Source organism: Triturus cristatus, chromosome 2_1 (genome assembly GCF_964204655.1).
Source record: "Triturus cristatus chromosome 2_1, aTriCri1.1, whole genome shotgun sequence".
Lineage (NCBI taxonomy): Eukaryota > Metazoa > Chordata > Amphibia > Caudata > Salamandridae > Triturus > Triturus cristatus.
Window position 1 is genome coordinate 847997009 of NC_140581.1, and position 16406 is coordinate 848013414.

A 16406-nucleotide genomic window follows, 5' to 3' on the forward strand; every position below is an offset into this window, starting at 1 on the left:
AGCTACCCACACGCTGGCGGCCCGAACCAAGCAGAAGGGACATTGTATCTATGCGGAGCATTGGTCCAGTGACCCGTCATGATCTATCTAGGCAGTCTATATTAAGCTCAATTTATGTCATCAAAAACTTAAGACAGTACAAGCAATCTATAAGATCGTTGCCACGACAAACACATGCTGATAGACGCCCAATGAATTTGTGTTTTTCTGCACATAGCGATTATAACTTGAGCATCCCACAGTTAAAGGCAATGTTAGATGCGGGCATTGCTCTTTGTGCCCCCAATGTATAGTAGCTAAGAAACTGAAATATAATGGCAGGACGATTGGTGCACATACCCTAAACAATTGTCGTAGCAGGAACATTATTTATTTGTTAAAATGTCCTTGTGGACTTGCATATGTAGGTGAGACAAGTCGTGAACTCAGGATACGTCTCCTGCAACATAGGTCTGCCATCAAAACAAAAAAAAAATAATGCTCCCTTGGTGGTACATTTTTTAGAGCAGGGACACAAAGAAACTGATTTTGATTGGTTTATACTAGAAAAAGTGACTATGAATAAGAGAGGGGGCAATATGGAGGAAAAAAGGAAAGCGCGTGAGCAATGGTATATCTCTATTTTTAATACAATCAGGCAGGGATTGAACTCTCAAGAAGAGTGAGAGATACCTATTAGATAAAACACTATGCTCATATGAACCTGTTTAGAACTTAGCAATAGACACACTATTTAGTGCCCAGTAACGTATGAAATATACATAGGTGTAGGATCAGGGGGGATACGAACTATAGAGAAGTGTGCATATATTTTATTAAAAAAGTAGTAAAACATTTTGAGAAGTACTTTTGTAACCAGCACATAGAGGTTTGTTTATGGGCTAGCAATATAAATCATATAAGGGCTTATAGCAGGGACGAATGCATATATTTGCTTTTTCGAGTAACTTATGTGAAAAATTAGTGCATTACTAAGAACTTTGCCGTTAATATAATTTTGGCTGTTAAATGAGGAGCCGGTTTGGTTCTGTTGGTTAGACAACGAATTACCACCTGGATAAAATAGGCCCTTTGACTTTTGGCTTGAGAGAATACATACAAAAGAGAAAATAAGAAATAAAGTGTTTAGAGATATACATATATTTTTTTAAACTTTGTTGAACAGTGGCTAACTCATCAAAGTTATTGCCATTCTGAACCCATTCTAATATGGCGCACTTTATATGCCGTCTCTTTTCCCCTTCGTATAAAATATTGAAAAAAGAAAAGACGCGTTTGCCCTAAATTGAGGTGCCTTATGATATTGACCTAATAGCGAACTGGTGGAAAGCAAGATAATTTGTATGCCTACCTCATTTACTCTCAGTTATATATTTTGAAAAGAACTGTTTAAATATATTTTTTTCTTTCCAAATATTATTCATTCTAATAAACTTGTTAGAAACCATAGTTCTTTACAAAAGAAATATTGACTCCATTGAGGGTTATTTGTATTAGTTTTACGTCCGTTATTAATTTTATCAACACTGGACAAATATTTTTCGTAAGCCGACGGTTCGATCAGTCAGTTTTGAGCCCATTCTAAGATGGCGCCCATAGACATTTTCAAAATACTAGTCCGTTTTCGTTGACTGTGAGCATGTGATTCCATGAGCAGGTGACGGACTATTTATAAGCAGTGCTCCTCTGCTCGTGTGCATTTCTTGTATACCAGCAGACGAGTGTGGAGTCGGCTTGGAGACTTTCTATGTCCCGGTAAGCGGCAATTTAGTAAAGCCAACTGTGACTCGATAGGGCTATTGACTATTCTGTAACCATGGGCAATAAGAAGGGGGTGATAGGTTGAAGAACGGGCAGTATTAGCATTTTTGGTTTAAGTGGTGCCCGCGACGGCGATTATATAAGAATGTGTTGATATACGGACACAACAGATAGAGAAAATGGTATGTGAAAGTTTAGCTAACTTAGGGAATGTCCGCTTTTATCATTGTGCATTAGTACATGAAACGAGACAGTTAGATTTCGATAAAAATCAGGGGTTGATTTTACCCTCTGTGTATAATATTGATGGTGAAAGCAGCATTTCGCTAGAGTAAAGGGGTTACCTACAAGTAATATGTGGGAATGCATTTATTTAGCTGTATACCCTACCTGAGATTCGGGGGGCTATATTGTTATTTTTAGGATAAGAAGGACTCTCTTATATATGAAAACGGATAGTTTAATTAAAAAAATGTGACATTGCAAAAACATTATGAAAGTGAATTCCCTGTTATAAGATGATAGGATACAGTGTTGTTAATGAGCTTCAGAAACACTGTTTTGGGTCTCTCTTATTAAATAATATATGAACGGTTTAAATACGAATTATTTATGTTTAATGATTCATAGTTATGCATCGATTGGACTACTATTGAAGCTTTTTAGCCCACCAGTAGACATATACAGAATACAGGAAATCATTTGCCATAACTCCAGTGACAGGGCACGACAAAGTGATTGAAAACAGGTAGGGATGCTTTATTATTAAATAACATGATAGCATCTCCTCAATATGGGGTGAGTTGATTTTCAAATCCACTATCCCATGTACATATTATTTTTCATATCTGCAGGAAACAATCAGAGGTTGCCCAATCCTGTGTAACATTTTTTAACAAATAAGAACGGAAGGAAGAAAGATTAAGGTAGCTATCATTGTTTTAGCATTTAAAGCATGCCTTTATGAACATAACCATATAAATAGAACAATATGGTTCAAACTATATTACTTTAAAAATAAACCTTGCTATTTTTCTTAGGGTGGAAGCACTTGCGATACCCTAATTGACCGTGTGTGGGTGGTCTGAATGTGTCTCAACCACGTTGATATAGGATGCAAAAAGAGAAAATATTATTTTCCACTCTCCCCTGATCATTGATAGCTATGACAACGGGTGGGTATATGCATAGCTAGGTGTATATGAGTGTGTATGTTATTGTCTGTGTGGAATGGGTTGCATAACTATGGAATCATCATGCTGGAAACCAATATAGTGATATAAAATGTCCATTACAATGACAAATGTTTGTTTCAATATTTGTTTGTTTTAGTAAGACACTATATGAATTAGATATGCTTCTAGAATTGTATGAATGTATCCTGCATTTTTAATAATAAGAAATTCTTTCATATATTGTTATTTTTAGATATTTGGGGAGATACAGATTTATCACATTAAGCCTGAAGAAGGTGGTGAATCGAATTGTGCCACCGAAACGCGTTGCTTGTTCTGTGTTCATCTAGCACCCAAGTATTTTTCAAGGGTCAATAACAACAAAGAAAAAGAAAGTGTTGATCTTTATACATTATACTGTCAAACTTGAGGTGCTTCTTGGACAAGATTTATGTTTATGTCCCCAATCAACTGTTGTTTTTAAACATGTCAATATTTGTTTTTACTATTTGATGTATAGTAATGATGTGAATTTTATGGTAATAGCATTTCTTTGTGAGAACATTATAAATTTTAATAAATAATTTTTATATCACTTTTGTTGGTTTCGATTGAATGCTGGTGATGTGGATAGTGTATGCGTAATGGTTGAGAATATATGTATGCTTTACTAAAGGTGCCCAAAGAGATCTTTGTCTTTGACAGAGTTTTATGTTGTGCCATCTATGGGGTCTGATGTCGCTTGTAGATATGGTGAGTCCTAAGGACGTAGTACTAGTAAGAGTGTCATCTCTGAGTAGATTGCCGTGGGAGAAACATGTGTGACAGGTTACGGAGCGAGGTATTAGTGGGCTGTTACTCGTACCGGAGAGTGAATGGTAGCTGTTCCTGAAGATACGTATGGGATAGACAACAACTGATATAACAGCAAGGTTTGACTTAACAAGCATACAAAAATGGGATAAAAACACAGTGGAAACAATCAAAATTACATGTACCCCCCCTCCCTACCCCCTCCTCCTCCCCAAACCCTCCCTCCCCTCCCACCCCTCCCTCTCTTTCCTGAAATAATCGAACTCAGGAGCTGCGACGGTAGGACCGTCTAAGGCAACACTGAGTGATATGAATAAACATTGTCTCATCAGGAGAAACATTTGTGGGTTGACTATTAACTATGAGCGTGAATGAAGGTATATATGGAGAGTAATAGGTAGACTCGTAAAGACACGAGCGTGAATGAAAGTAAATACGGAGAGTAATAGGGGGACTCATAAAGACACGAGCAAGAATTAAGTTGAATTGAGTAGGGTAAATACAGGAACCTAGGGGGTAGCTGGCAAAATCTTTATGTATGTCAAGCCCTCAGCGCTAATAACAAAACAATGTGCCCTTCGGGAGCTATTGTAAAGCTTACATGAATGTATAAAAGCTGAATAAAAGAATTGTATTTACATTGTATGAGCATTACGTAAACATTGCATTACATAAACAATGCGTAAACAATGCAAAAACATTGCATAAACATGTGCCCAAGCTTGGTTATGGTAAGAGAGCATGTCAGGTTAAAGGATAACAAAATTTCCAATGGTACATCAGCACACAGGAGAGCAGTTCAAAGGATATCAGGGTATCAGGTTTTCCGCTTATTGGAGGAACCTCCAGATAGGTCCATCTCCTGGGAGGGAGCCCCCTCCAAGTGACGTGCGCGGTCCTGAGGATTTGTGAAGATGAGTGAACTGCCATTTTCCAAAATCTTAAACTTAGAAGGAATTGAATGTTTTTCACTCTCAATTTGTCTCTCAGTTGTAGGAAGCCTTTCCGCTTGTCAACTGTCTCTTTAGAATAATCCTGTGTAAAGGTTATCCGTTGGCCTTCCCAGGTAACGTGGTGGTTCTTCCTGGCAAAGCTTAGTATGAGATCTGTGTGCTGGTAGCGGAGTGGTTTGCATGTCATTGGCCGTGATCCTTTTCTATTTGAAGAGCTAAAGGTTGAATTCTGTGTGCTCTGTCAATTTCAAAGCCATGGTGGAAGTTTAGGCCCGTTATCATTGGGATCCAAGACTCGAGGAAGGCCACGCATGAACCGGCATCTAACTCTGATTCTTCTGGAATGCCAAAAATGCTTATATTCCCTCTTCTGTCACGGTCTTCTAACTCCCCATTCTGTTTCTTGAGCTCATTGGTGACGGTGTGGAGGTGTTTGATTTCTTTGATGGCTTGGGAGGTTGTGTCTTCAATATCACTTCTCCTTTGTTCTGCATCACCAATTCTTGTATTCATAGTGTCCATATTTGCGCGGATCGCAGTAAATTCCAATTGCATGGAATCGGTGTTTTGTTTCGTAGATTTCGCTAAATCATATACCTCAGCCAATTTTTTTAGTATCATATCCATTGTGCTGCTCAAGTCTGGCTTGGCCTTTATTGGAGAATCAGATGTGGTTGGTTCCGGTTTTACTTTCTTGTCTGAGGATCTGCCTTCCTTCTCCGCAATACTCAAGCAGGGTTTAATCGATGGACGTTAGTGAGTGAGTGAATATGTTCAGGACTCACTTTTTTGCAAACTTTTGCAGCTGTCTGCAGACAATTGGTAGTCAATTGGCAGTATTGCAGTCAAGTGGCAGTCAATTGGCAGTATCAGCAGTGACAGGAGTGACCGCAGTGCCTAAAAACGATGTAGTGAATCGCCAATATCACCAATATCACACTGGTAATGACTGACGCGACCGCGGTTGGTGATCGCAGTGGGTTCAGCTTAACAGCTTAAACTAGCTGGATGATAGACTAGACTATCTGGGTAATAGTGCTGGAATTACTCTCCTCTGGTGACCCCACATGAGAGTGAGGCACGGAACAGGGCATAGGCTGCAAAAAATATGATTTGGAATGAGTGAAATGCCTCTTGTGATCACAGCGCTCGTCACGCAACGCGGTGCACGTTACTTTGCTGTATAAGTGTATCATGGCTGACTCAGAGAGATCGAAGCACACGTGTGTGTAGGGGTCAGATGGTCAGATTATCCACCAAATATTGCATATACATTAGTATTTGCTCAAGAGATGTTTAGCCAGGCAGTTCAACCAGACAGTTCCGATTACAGCAATATGAATATTTTCGGCTTAAATAACATCGTCGGATAGGCACCTTAATTGGAGACAAGAAGAGCGCATATCGTATCGGGACTGTTTATCTGTGGGTATTGTGAGTTGTCATTTGGCTCCAGTTAGTGCAGAAAGGCTACACAAAGTCTCTGTGTGAGCCGCTCATCGCCGCCATTTCGGGAGTACCCGATGTGAGTCGCACGGTGCGCGTTATCCTGCGTGGTAGGTGAGCAATGGTTGAGAGCTCGGTGCATATACGGTTGTGGAGGTCAAATGGCAGAATTACCTCCATAAATTACATAAGCAATTGACTTTGCCTTTGCACAAGATATCTTTGGCCAGACAGTTCTAAATCCATCGATATGAGTGTTTCCAGCTCCGACTGCATTAGTTATTTGAGCGCCATATTGGAGTCAGGCAGAGTGAGTAGAGTGCCCAGCGCATCAAGGCTGAATGTTTGTAAAATAGCAACAGACCCTAGTTAGTACATAAAGCGTCGCTGGACCACTTTCATTCTGTGTTTAAGGTGGCTTTTATATGAGGGAACACAGTCATGCACTCGCGTGTTGCTTGTTCGCGCCTTCTGTGCGGTGATCAAGAGCGGGTCAGGCTTCACAGACTATCGCTAACATGCGGTCAGGTGGGACAAGAATGCATGTCTACATGGTGATTTTCAGATCTTAACTCGTCGCTGAAAACTGCACGGATGGTTAGACTTGCCTACATAAGTAGAGAATGTTGCAAGGCGCTTAGGGGGTGATTACACCAACAGGTACCTCAAGATTTCCTATGTTGTACGGTCGTCTGCGGGAGCCGCCATTTTGTGAGATTCACGTCGGGTCAGTGTCTTTTCTTCCCTCGGGATTTAGGATCTTTCCACAGTGAATACCTCCGATCTTTTAGCTGCCCCACACGCTCTGCATGTTTAGGTGACAAGAGCTGGTGTCCGTAGCTTCAGCAGAGCACTTTTACCCCTGAAACGCTCGAGAAATCGCTCCTCCGTGTTCCGTTTTGACGGAATCAGGCAGCCATGCCCACTGCCATCCAAGCCACGCCCCCCCTAGCCACAGAACTTTAATTGGGGGGCATCTGACTGATAGTGAGATCACTCTCACCACTACTCCTGCCTCGTCAAGGACCACCTTATTGAGGAAGAGCTGCTTCTTAGTCACCAAGGTCTCATCATTGCTGAATACAGCTCACCCAAGTTCAGAAGCATGATGCCCTCACATTGCCTTCCAAGTGCACCACTTTAGTTTCAAGCAAACATATTTCAGTCATGACATATTACTCAAAATGCTGGCTCTTTTTGGATCACTATGATTTTGGGCCTGATTAAGAGTGGTTTTTGGCGAAGATGTTGGAAATTGTTTTTTGAATTGTATTGATTTCTCATATTACAAGAGGACTAGGTTTAAGACAGTTAGTGCAGTTATTAAGATTTGGACTGCATTTAGGAAAAAATTTGGTATGGGTAGGATAAACAGATATACTCGACTACATCGGAATAAATCGTTCCCGGAAATGATTTTTGCAGATAATGTTATGGCAGAATGGGCGAGTAAAGGGATAGTGCAGATAGGGGACATGATGGGACAAGAGGGCGTAGTGCAGTTTGTGGTCCTAAGAACCAAGTACCAGCTGGATGCTAGAAATTTTTTTAAATATCTCCAAATTAGGAGTTTTCTGAATACTAAGAAAGGGGGGCCTGCTGGGTTTGGGAATAATGTAATATTGGACAAAATAAGCAGGGGGCAGGGCTGTACAATACGTGGCTTTTATGCAACATTAGTAGAAACTAAAATAGATGATATCGATAAGTTTGCTAATAAATGGATGGAGAAGCTGCCCATTGAGCCGGGATTTTTTCAGGAATCATTGACTTTGGGATATACCGTTTTGTGTTCAGCCCCACTTCAGGCCCAGCATTAGAAACCAATATATGCTCTGTATTATACTCCTGCTAGAATTCAACAATGGGGAGGTACCAGTGGGACGAGCTGCGCAAGATGCAACTCCGTTGGAGCAGATATTATTCATATATTTGCATCTTGTCCTCAGTTATACACATTAAAACGGGATTTGGAAATGTTTTTAGCTACACACTTAGGCATCCGAGTTGCGCTCTCACCAACCTTAGTGCTACTTGGGATTAGTACAGACCCATCGGTCCCACATCGGGAATTCCTCTTTATAGCAATGGCAGTATATAGATTAATGATTGCCAGGGCTTGGCTGGATGTAAGACCTCCGGACATGCGTCAGTGGTTGGCAAGTTTATTGTCTGCTTATAATATAGAAAAAGCAATCTATGCACGTAAGGGTAAAAAGAAGAGGCAACTTGGGTTAAAAATCTGGGAGCCTGTAAGGACATGGAAGCAGGGAATGGTGTTAATTTAAGGATGTTGGATTGATTGTTTGTTTAAATACCTCTATGATATAGCTGATTATATATATATGTAATGAGATATAATATAATGTGAATACTAGTTGAATTAATATTGTATGTAGGGTTATTTTTCAAAATGCAATATACTGTATAATGCTGTGATAATGATGTATTACTGATGGATATAAGGGAAACATTTTGAAAAATCAATAAAAATAATTAAATAATAAGAGTTTGTTGGTCCCACACTGGATGGTGCAACGCGCTGTCCGTGGTGGGACCGCCAAACCTGTGGTGTGACCTCCCACCAGATTAGGAGTTTATTCCTGGTCTGGTGGGTGTTCCTGTGGCAGTCTGACAGAGGCGGTCTGTCAAACTAATTGAAAAGGCTGACATGCAGACCACCACTCTAACAGCGCCGACTACACCTTCCTGCATGGCCATACTATGCAGGAACTGGGGGTGCAAATACAGGAGGTCGCTACATGTGCCCCCCACATGCAACCCTGAGGTGGCAGTTGCCTCACCCCAACCTTTTTATGGCAGGCTCACCGCCATGAAAAGGGTGGTGGTAAGGCAACTCGTAATATGGTTAGTGGTACCGCAGCTGCAACACCTGCATATTGCTGCCTCAACCTGTTTAGCATTCGCTGCATGAATCCTTGATCCCGGCGGTCTCATGGCGGTCCGACCGCCGTAGTCGAAATACTGTGGGTGGTCCCGCAGTGCGGCGGTGGTCGGACCACCACCATGGGTTTGGCGGTCCAAACTCAAACAAAGGCCCTTAAGTGTTTTTTCCACTTCAGCAATTCAGGCATCAAAGCACTCCACTGTACACTCTCTTTGGACCATACGATTCATGAGAGCCTCATTGGTCCCTTCCTATGATGAGGCCTCTTTGTCTTTAAATCCTTTGTAGCATTCTGCATTGCTAAGGCTTCCTTTCTTGACATCAGGGAGCTATTTCCTTCCGCCATCTCCAAATTAGTGTGGGGGAGAGGATTTAAAAGCAAAACAACTCCTCCTCTGGACTCACACATTTTTGTTTAGGTACCTTATGCAGCATACAATAGGGCACAAAGGGCAGCCCGCCATCGGACTGAAGTCCGCCCGCCATCCTAATGGGCCTCAAAGTTTTTTTCTTAATCCTGGAACCCTGGGCATTGCTGGGAACCAGAGAGACACTTCACACCCCAGGGGAGAATCAGCTTCTTCATGATGCTCTGAAATGTTTGTCTTCTCAGCAAAAACATGCAAGTCAGGATATATAAGAGCCCTAAGCACCCAGTAGTCAATTCCCCATTTATCGCGCCCACCTTTGTCAGGTGCTCATACTGTTGTGGGTTATCCAGGTCCATCGATATGGTGCTAGCCACAGAACTTTAATTGGGGGGCATCTGATTGATAGTGGGATCACTCTCACCACTACTCCTGCCTCGTTTTGGACCTGGTGAAGGTCTTCTCAGCCTGCTCCAACTCCTTGCACCATAACAAGGTGCCAGTCCTCCCCAGGTCATGTGCCATAACTGCAAGAGGCATGAACAAATCTCTTGGATGCCAACTGACCCAAGGTGTTCCAGACCACCTGGACTGTGAATAGTTAAGTAGATTTGCACCGCATCTGCCCTCTTTGAAAAAGGCTGTAATAAATGTTATCTGTTAGCCTGAGCTTGAGGAAGAACGTTTCCAACACAGACTGTGGGCCTCCCAGGAGATGGTTGAGGTGCACCAAGGGAGTAGCGCCATTTCCGTGCCACTAGAGGCACTCTCTCAGGTCCAAGGCTCACCATCTTCAGCGGGAAACAGCCCCAGGAACAGAGTGGCGCTGAAGCTCAGCAGAAATGTGGCCATCCTGGAGCCTGACAAGCTCCAACCCAATGTTTTTTTTTAAAATATGGATAAAACAGAAACATTATTTTCATGAGAGATTCTTAATGTTCTCAGTTATGCAATAGTTGTGTAGATTGCCTTGCTGCTGAGATAATAAAACAAAATTGAGGTTCCAAATGAAGCTTGATCAGCTGCAGATGTGCATGTGCTTGTACTTCAATGAGCATGTTTTCATGAGCATATGGATGTACCATATATGGTTTACTTAAATCATTCATTCAAACCAATAAGGTATTCAAACATGAGTGTATTTTTAACAGTTCCATAAATGTGGAAATAGAGTAGTTGCAGTTATTTTTTTAACACACACATATATATATGTATATATACATACATATATATATATATATATATATATATATATATATATATATATATATATATATATATATCAATGCTCAGGCTTGGGTCCAAAAGGCTTGAGGTGCACTCGAACATCAACTCGGGGCTCCAAGCGCTAGCCCCCTTTATCGGTGCAGATGGCGCCAACCAGCTCCCTTTCACAGTCAAACACCACTCTCGCCGACGCGTTTCGAAAATATCTTTTCTTCTTCCAGGGCTCGTGGTGAGGGAATAGGCACGTACCAGCAGCTGTCTCTCTTTATGCAAAATAAGCGCGCCCTCTGATGGGCTGCTCTGAATGAGTCCGCGCTAGGCATCTTGGAGGTTGCAGTGCCAGATGCATTTCAATCCGTGCGTGCATTATCTGTGGGTAAAAAAGAACGCTGAATGAGTTCTCAGCTGGCAAGCGTCACCTCAATCCAACATTGATGCTCCACATGCAGAGGCTGTAGTATACTGGCCCCCGTGGCCCCCATGGGTTACTGAGGTGGTGCACACTCGGCGGTTATGGCCACCGCCAAATGGGAGCTGGTTGGCGCCATCTGCACCGATAAAGGGGGCTAGCGCTTGGAGCCCCGAGTTGATGTTCGAGTGCACCTCAAGCCTTTTGGACCCAAGCCTGAGCATTGATATTTGGCGGTGGCCATAACCGCCGAGTGTGCACCACCTCAGTAACCCATGGGGGCCACGGGGGCCAGTATACTACAGCCCATCAGAGGGCGCGCTTATTTTGCATAAAGAGAGACAGCTGCTGGTACGTGCCTATTCCCTCACCACGAGCCCTGGAAGAAGAAAATATATTTTCGAAACGCGTCGGCGAGAGTGGTGTTTGACTGTGAAAGGGAGCTGGTTGGCGCCATCTGCACCGATAAAGGGGGCTAGCGCTTGGAGCCCCGAGTTGATGTTCGAGTGCACCTCAAGCCTTTTGGACCCAAGCCTGAGCATTGATATTTGGCGGTGGCCATAACCGCCGAGTGTGCACCACCTCAGTAACCCATGGGGGCCACGGGGGCCAGTATACTACAGCCTCTGCATGTGGAGCATCAATGTTGGATTGAGGTGACGCTTGCCAGCTGAGAACTCATTCAGCGTTCTTTTTTACCCACAGATAATGCACGCACGGATTGAAATGCATCTGACACTGCAACCTCCAAGATGCCTAGCGCGGACTCATTCAGAGCAGCCCATCAGAGGGCGCGCTTATTTTGCATAAAGAGAGACAGCTGCTGGTACGTGCCTATTCCCTCACCACGAGCCCTGGAAGAAGAAAAGATATTTTCGAAACGCGTCGGCGAGAGTGGTGTTTGACTGTGAAAGGGAGCTGGTTGGCGCCATCTGCACCGATAAAGGGGGCTAGCGCTTGGAGCCCCGAGTTGATGTTCGAGTGCACCTCAAGCCTTTTGGACCCAAGCCTGAGCATTGATATTTGGCGGTGGCCATAACCGCCGAGTGTGCACCACCTCAGTAACCCATGGGGGCCACGGGGGCCAGTATACTACAGCCTCTGCATGTGGAGCATCAATGTTGGATTGAGGTGACGCTTGCCAGCTGAGAACTCATTCAGCGTTCTTTTTTACCCACAGATAATGCACGCACGGATTGAAATGCATCTGGCACTGCAACCTCCAAGATGCCTAGCGCGGACTCATTCAGAGCAGCCCATCAGAGGGTGCGCTTATTTTGCATAAAGAGAGACAGCTGCTGGTACGTGCCTATTCCCTCACCACGAGCCCTGGAAGAAGAAAAGATATTTTCGAAACGCGTCGGCGAGAGTGGTGTTTGACTGTGAAAGGGAGCTGGTTGGCGCCATCTGCACCGATAAAGGGGGCTAGCGCTTGGAGCCCCGAGTTGATGTTCGAGTGCACCTCAAGCCTTTTGGACCCAAGCCTGAGCATTGATATTTGGCGGTGGCCATAACCGCCGAGTGTGCACCACCTCAGTAACCCATGGGGGCCACGGGGGCCAGTATACTACAGCCTCTGCATGTGGAGCATCAATGTTGGATTGAGGTGACGCTTGCCAGCTGAGAACTCATTCAGCGTTCTTTTTTACCCACAGATAATGCACGCACGGATTGAAATGCATCTGGCACTGCAACCTCCAAGATGCCTAGCGCGGACTCATTCAGAGCAGCCCATCAGAGGGCGCGCTTATTTTGCATAAAGAGAGACAGCTGCTGGTACGTGCCTATTCCCTCACCACGAGCCCTGGAAGAAGAAAAGATATTTTCGAAACGCGTCGGCGAGAGTGGTGTTTGACTGTGAAAGGGAGCTGGTTGGCGCCATCTGCACCGATAAAGGGGGCTAGCGCTTGGAGCCCCGAGTTGATGTTCGAGTGCACCTCAAGCCTTTTGGACTCAAGCCTGAGCATTGATATTTGGCGGTGGCCATAACCGCCGAGTGTGCACCACCTCAGTAACCCATGGGGGCCACGGGGGCCAGTATACTACAGCCTCTGCATGTGGAGCATCAATGTTGGATTGAGGTGACGCTTGCCAGCTGAGAACTCATTCAGCGTTCTTTTTTACCCACAGATAATGCACGCACGGATTGAAATGCATCTGGCACTGCAACCTCCAAGATGCCTAGCGCGGACTCATTCAGAGCAGCCCATCAGAGGGCGCGCTTATTTTGCATAAAGAGAGACAGCTGCTGGTACGTGCCTATTCCCTCACCACGAGCCCTGGAAGAAGAAAAGATATTTTCGAAACGCGTCGGCGAGAGTGGTGTTTGACTGTGAAAGGGAGCTGGTTGGCGCCATCTGCACCGATAAAGGGGGCTAGCGCTTGGAGCCCCGAGTTGATGTTCGAGTGCACCTCAAGCCTTTTGGACCCAAGCCTGAGCATTGATATATATATATATATATATATACATATATATATTATCTACTGGCGGTCGCCAGTGGATAGTTAGAGTTAGGACCAAGTTTCCATAGGAAATCTGAAAATTCTATTTTGAATAACTTTGGCGCCGGTTGACGAATCCTCGCGACATTTTCAAAACTAATGGGGCGCTCCGCTCAGCTCCTACCCTGAAAGTCTTGGGGTGATTCGTCAAGCAGGGGCTGAGAAAAAAGGGGGGTCCCAAAACACGTTTTCCCCATGCATTTTTCCATAGGACCTTTAGTCGAAGGTACAGCCCAAACGGCTGAACAGAATTACTTGAAATTTGGCAAAGAGGTAGTCCTCAGGTCAGGCATGTGCCTTTTGCATATATGGTGTCAATCTGTTCAGTAGTTCCTGAGAAAATTGCAGTTAAAAGTACATAAATATCTATAAGCGCGCACCGTGTGCGCACGGTGCGCGCACCGTAACGTGCGCGAGCGTAATTCTGATTGGTGGTTACATGTCAGTCAACATTCGAATCGGTCGAAATCAGGAAGTGTTGGCCGCCATTTTGTGTGTTTTGTGTGTGACAGTGAAAAAGAAAGGTGGAGAACGTGAAAAGGGGGCAGGGTAGAGAGTTCCTGACCCCCTAGCCTTTGTCAGGGGGCCCCTGAAGGACCCTGAAGGGTGAAAAAAACATTTTATTTTTTTTTCAAAAAATCGCGGGATACGCGCACGGTGAAAAACCTTAAAAAAAAAAAATAACATTTTAAACGAGCCATTCCATATTACATACAGATACAGTCAATCTATAACTATATACATAGGTAGCTTATTGTAAAATAAATATATAAAAAATATAATAATACATACATAACTTAGCATTTAAAAAACCTTACAAATTCACTTAAAAAACCATAGGTTTCACACACGTTATAGTTAGGAATTAGCATTTAAAAAACCTTGCAAATTCACTTAAAAAACCATAGGTTTCACACATGTTATAGTTAGTTGGACATTTCACTCGTAAAAAACCATTGAAATTCCCCCGTTATAGTTAGTTCAGATAACTATAACTCGCACAACCGCCACTCTATCACAAGGATTATGTCATCAGTGATGTCATGAGTGATGCCTCTGACCATGCCATGAGTGATGTAATATGTGACGTCGTGAGCAGTGGATTGCGGGCGCGCGAGTTATAGTTATCTGAACTAACTATAACGTGGGAATTTCAATGGTTTTTTACGAGTGAAATGTCCAGCTAACTATAACATGTGTGAAACCTATGGTTTTTTAAGTGAATATATATATGGATAAAACTTGCAAAAGTACTGGCAGAAATGTTTAAAAAGTAATTAACATAAAACCGGGATTACTAATTGCATAATATTTACAGATGTTCTTGTAGTCTTTTAAACTATTTTCCTCCTGCATCAATGTTAACAGCTAACTAATACAAATTCTAGTTAATTTATCTTCCTGTTTCTTTGGTTAAGGTTACCATTTTGAACTTTTATACATGACAGTCTCTTGATTTATGGTAAGGTCCTGTGGTAATTTTCCTTATGTTTGGACTTTTCTGGTGTTATGTTTTCCTACAAATACCTCTTTGCTTTCTTGTATGCCTTTTTCACTGCATCTACATGAAGCATGTTTAATCTTTATAGGAACAGCAGTGGTGTTCTAGCATAGCACAACTGACAACTATTTCAAGCATCATGAGTTATATAACTAAGAGAACGTCCAATCAAGTCAGTCATAGGATGTAGAGGACAGGGATAATTTCTTCTAAAGGTTGCATGTGTTTTTTATACAAGTAGAAGTAAATGATTAAAACAAATACTGTTTTTCTACAACATTGGGACAGGTAGTCAAAGAACATAAACAAGGATATAAGCACAAAATAAAACCACTGAGGGAAAGTGGAGGGAAGCAGATGGGTGCAGGCGGAATGAGACACAAGTTGACAGGTACAGCCGCTCTTGTTAAATGTACATATACTGTTTTAAACATACAATGCACACATTATTTTTTAATGCCGTCTTTATCAATAGAAAATATATTGGAAAATATATAGAACACTTTTGCAAATGAAATTGGTCTTAAATTTCCAACATTAATATGATCTTATGGAAAACACCATGGGCTTGATTACAAGTGGCATGTTGAAATGCGATTTCTATGCAAACACCTGTTTGTGTAGGGATTACAAGTGATGTGATGCTTCTCGAAAAACAATATTTAGCAGCTGCGATAAAGGTCAAACCCTTCAAGAAATTTCAACAGGTCAAGTGTGCCAAGATTTCACAAGGAGAAAATGCCCAGTATTTACCAGGACATGACGATTTTGGTGCAGTAAGATCCAAAATCCACGTTATTTCCCCAAAACTCAGAATATGCGATAATTATACATCCATTCTATTCCAAATACCTCGCTGTTTGATTTTTAAGAGATGTGATCATTATCTCATTCAACAAGACCTATTGGTAGTCATGCTCCATGCGTATCATTTAGTAAATTACATGTTCATTACAACTAGAACCATGTAGATGTGCTACCTCAAGTAGCCTAGTTATGGAAAAAGACAGCAGGTATGAAAAGAGGAGTGCAAGGAAGTATAGGCAGAAAACCATGGGGTACATGGAAGGACAGGGCCAAGAAGGCACATGTCATATGCATTTAGTGGGGAACACTCTTGATTTGGTTTTGCATAGTGTAACATTTTTAAAGATTAAACACTAATTTGGAGTCCCTTGATCGGGTCATCTTTTAATTTCTTTGCCATCTTTTCAGTACGCTCCTTAACAAATTCAATAATCAAAAGACTGAAAACATCACAACCTGAATTTGAAAAGCATAACACCTGATAAATCAAAGTTTAGTTGAAGCATTATCTAGATAAGAATTACTCCTATGAACCA

At 42.6% G+C, this 16406-nt stretch overlaps 1 protein-coding gene across 2 annotated transcripts in view; it reads left to right on the plus strand.

The window, feature by feature from the left end:
• The first annotated feature begins 1663 nt into the window (after positions 1 to 1663).
• Positions 1664 to 16406, plus strand: part of RFX3 (regulatory factor X3) — a 690714-nt gene continuing 675971 nt past the window's right edge. For both annotated transcript variants that reach the window (XM_085632944.1, XM_085632947.1), the window contains exons 1-4: positions 1664 to 1755; positions 2392 to 2509; positions 2616 to 2687; positions 15352 to 15454. The gene's annotated coding sequence lies outside the window, so the exon portion shown is untranslated. The remainder of the gene's footprint in view (positions 1756 to 2391; positions 2510 to 2615; positions 2688 to 15351; positions 15455 to 16406) is intronic.